The sequence below is a fragment of the Belonocnema kinseyi genome, chromosome 7 (genome assembly GCF_010883055.1).
Source record: "Belonocnema kinseyi isolate 2016_QV_RU_SX_M_011 chromosome 7, B_treatae_v1, whole genome shotgun sequence".
Classification (NCBI taxonomy): domain Eukaryota; kingdom Metazoa; phylum Arthropoda; class Insecta; order Hymenoptera; family Cynipidae; genus Belonocnema; species Belonocnema kinseyi.
The window spans coordinates 28,638,573-28,643,261 of NC_046663.1; positions in this window are offsets into that span (position 1 = coordinate 28,638,573).

The window sequence follows — 4,689 nt, forward strand, 5'->3', positions numbered from 1 at the left end:
ATCACCAGGAAATAACATAAAACTCGTTAAATTACAATAAATATAAATCAGAAAATTAAAAATAACTGACAGATAAATTAATCCGCTCAAGGAAATTAAAAAAGTTATTGACCAATTCAAACCAAACAAATCATAAAGTAACTGAGACAATTATTTTTGTCTCAGTTACTAGCAGGAAATAAATTGTTCCCTGATTCACGAGATTATAAATCATGAGACCAGGAACGTTGTCAGTGATATCCCCAACAAAAGAGATCATGAATTTCGCTATGAGCCGAATAAGTTAATTAGTAAATCAAGTGTCGGACGAAACCTTGATTCCTAGTAGCATTTCAAGACGTTCAATAAGTATTAAGGTATGACCAGAAAGAGAGAAGCAGGTTCGTGCACAAAACTCTTAACTCACAAGTCACACTACATACCTCACACCTCATTGTTCATAACTCAGAGCCAACAACTCACAGTTAGGGAAATTACAACTTAAAGTTCACAACTCACAGTCCACAATTCACCACTCAGGGAAGTAGTGGAAATGAGTGTGTAGAGGAAGTGAGATGACATGTGAAAAGAAGTAAGGAGAGCATGGTAAAAGAAAAAGAAGTTACGAAAGAGTGTGGATGCGACCCAGATAGCAATTAGTGCGCGCACGTTTCGCGCACGTCACAGCGCGCAGGAAATGCTTGCAAAAATTCACCTGTCCTGCCAGCACTTTGTGAACACGCATCTAGTGCGTGCAGACTGCGTCGCCAATAACAGGCATGAGACGAAAATATGCGACGCGCAATCTGAATGCACTTGGCAATTTGCTGAAGTAAATAACATAAATCAATAATTATTAGCTGATAAAGACAAGAATTTGCAATTTAAAGTTTAAAAAATTGCAAGTAATCATGTTTAATAAAATAATTGTGTGTAAAATCCAAAAATATAAAAATAAAAGCTTAACTTTATATTATTTTTCTTATGCATAGCTTCGTTTTTTTATTAATTATCTGGAAATGTTAATAAGCCTTATTTCCGCAATAAAATTTAAGTACATATATACTTTCTCTTTCAAAGAAAATTACAAACATTTATTCACGTAAATTTTGTTACAAATACACAGCAGTCACTCCTGCGCATGTGCGAGATATCCGCGTTTTCCTACCATGAGTGCTGCGACGCCTTCCGGCGCACTCTCGTATTTGGCGCAAGACGCTTAATCGTTCGCGCCGTGTACCGTGTGTGCTTCGGCCGTTGTTGTTATTGTGGTATTATTGTGTTATTATTTGTGTTACTTTGTGTATTTTTATCCCTAATTGTTTAAATCTAGGGAAAAGTGCAAGAAGGGTTATTCGAAAGGAATTGAATAATAAAAGGTCTCGTGTAAAAGAAAGTGTGTTAAGTGTTTCATTTAATCTTAGATTTGTTGTGATGGCATGTGTTTGGTTTTTGTTTGCGTACACGTGCTTAGTGACACTAACCTAAATTTGAGCAAGTTCGGCTGTGAATCGAGACAAAAAATTCAATTTTCATTTTCTTTTTTTGGACTCCCCTGTCACTCTATATTTTTCAGGACATTTACCAGAGTCACGTGAATAATTGTACGCGGTTTATTATGTGGCGGTTTTGTGCAATTTTATTCGTTTTGAATTCTAAATGTTTTAATTTTACATTTCTTAAATGAAAATTAAAAAATAAATCTTGCTGGTTATTTCCTTTATCATAAACAAAACAATTTTTAAACCCTACTAACGCGCGCACTAAGTACTTTCTCCATGCGCGCAAGTGCGTGCAGGCATGACGGGCTGGGCATATGCCCCTCCATGGATGACACATCTGCGTACTGATCTGAGCGCACGTCGTGCGTGTAAATATACACGCTGTGCTTGCGCCATGCGCGCATGCTGCGCTAAAATTGCTATCTTGGGGAGGTTTAGGTCTGTGGAGGGGAAGTATGAAAATGTACGTAGTAGGGCAGATGAGAGTGTATGAATAGACAGGAAGCAGGAGTGATCAAATATTGAAGGCGGTGGTTCGAACGACTTATTTACGTCCTAAGAGCCTATCAAACTGCTTTTTTTAAACTCAAGGTATTTACTTTGACCAATTTTCATTAATAATTTTGTTCCATAGAGCCCGGCTATCTGTCTTTTGCTGTTCTCGTTCGGAAACATACCAATAAATTTGTGCTGGGTATTGATAAGAAAATTATAATAATCAGATGGAATAGTTTCGAAAATAAAGTGAATCCTGATAGGGCCCTATTAGCTACTGTGGACGAAACAATTCCGAGGAATATATTAACTTATGGAACGGTCGACTCGTTAGGCAGACTAATGTTTGGTAAAAATATTTACCTCATTTGATTGTAGGCTTAAGTAAAAAACGAGGCGGAAACAACTCTGAAAAATCCAGTCTGATAAAATTTCCCCATGTTAATGAAATGGGACTTTAAAATTTAGAAAAAAAGAAAATTTACAAATTTTCTTTGGCCTGAATTGGAAACTTTTGGGGAAGGGTGTCTTGCCCTCTAGACCAGAGTAAAAATTGCAATGCATTTTTGGACCACCCTAATCCAGCCAGGTATACAGACACATCAATAAAAACCTCTTTTTCGGATCAGAGGATCTCAAAACGTGGACATTTGACAAAAACGGGCGGAAGTGGCTCCAGTTTTACACAAATCTAATACCTTTTTAAAGAAAATAAAAAAAATGGGTTTTAACAAATTGTTAAAATTTTTCACTAAAGGAGTTCAATTGTCAACGAAAAACATACATCGTATATTATGATTTTCAAAAATTAGCAATAAAGTAGTTGTAACTATTTCAGCTAGTTATTCCGATTACACAAATTACTGTGAATTATAAGTTTAGTAATAGGTTAATTACAAACATTACGTCGAATTAAGTGGATTACAAGTCTATTAAAAACGGATTACCTAAGTTTAGAATTGGATTGCAAGCGGATTCATTGGATTTCCTCGAATTACAAGTGGATTAATTCGAATTAGAAGTGGCTCAATTTGAATTACAAGTTGATGACCGTGAATTTTAAGTAAATCTCTCAGAATTGTAAGTGAATTACTCCAGTTTAAAAGTGGATTGCAAGTAGGTTCATCTGGATTCTTTCAGATTACAAGCATATTATAAATGTGCGTAGAATAAAATCTCTATGTAAGAAGTTTCTGCTTGAGATTATAAGTAGATTAAAACAGATTTTCTTGTATTCTATGTAGCTTACAGGTGGATTACTATATATCAGCTTACAAGTGTATTACTTCGATCCAGAGGTAGATTACCTTAGATCGTGCGTGGATTGGAAATGGATAACTTCACATAGTAAGTGCATTAAAAGAGAAAAAATCCAGGTCAGAAATGGATAGCAACTGGATTGCCCTATAGAAGAAGTGGATTAGAAGTAAATTACAAGTGGATTAAAAGTGGATCACATTAGATTAGAAGTTTGTTACAAATAGATTAATCAAAAAAGAAGTGGGTTGCAAGTGAATCACTACAAAGAAGAAGTGGATTACAAGAGGATTACTCCATATAATTAATGTATGGCTGCAGATTATAACAAGGTTATTGTAAATTTTCTTGTATACTAAGTGGATTACAAGTAGATCACTTTAAAAAAATACTTGGATTACTCATTACTATAAATGGATAACTTCAGGTTAGAAGTGCATGACTCTGAGTTACAACCAGATTACCGCGGATTATAAGTGGATTACTCTGAAAGACTGGATTTACAATAAATTACGGTTTTATTAAAGCTAATTGCTGTAGATTATCTGATTACCCCAGATTACTAGTTCGGATAACCGCGTGGTCCAATGCATTACCAGAGTTGTTTCCCCTTGGGTAATTGAGGAGTTCTGGACAAGTAGGTGACAGGCGCTCGAGAACGAGTAAAAGTATTGTCCAGGCTGTGTCATCAGGTATCAAAAGTGAAACTCGAAATTTGAAAAAACTAAAAATATAGTTAGATAGCTCTGAAAAAATGAACCTGAATCTTCATTTACATTTTTTCTATCGGGCTACACATTTTCCAGTAAATAAATAAAACCTGTCTTTTTTTAAATTGAAATAACCATTTTTTTCACATTCAACTCACCGTAAGTAATTCGTTTATCAACTAATTAACAAATTTCTTTTTGAGTTTTATTCGTGACACTCTAGGCCAACTTTTTGGAAAATCTCAATTCGATTTGATTTTTAGTTCCATAATTACAGCGAGTTTATTACAATCTCGCGACGCTACACGGCCTTAAAGAATCCTGTTGTGTCGCGTCGCGATCTCGTAATAAACGCGCTGTAATTATGAAACTAAAAATCAAATCGAATTGAGATTTTCCAAAAAGTTCGTCAATACATTGGCGGAAAATTCGTTCGCTTGAAGTATCTCGTAGCTCAAACTTCCTCGCTCACTTTTTAATGTGAAAGTCTAAAAATGTGGTTTTTCATTCTGATTAAAAAAAAAACATTAGAAATTAACTTTTGACCTTTTTGGACACTGTAGCCTCCGCTAGAGTGTCACGAATAAGACTCAAAAATAAATTTGTTAATTACTTGATAAACGAATTACTTACGGCGAGTTAAATGTGGGTCCGGATGCAATAAGGGCACATAAAATTTTTTCGTGCGAAAACGAAGTCCCCTGGAGGCTGTAGAAAAAATTTTCGAATTTTAATTTTCAAAAGAT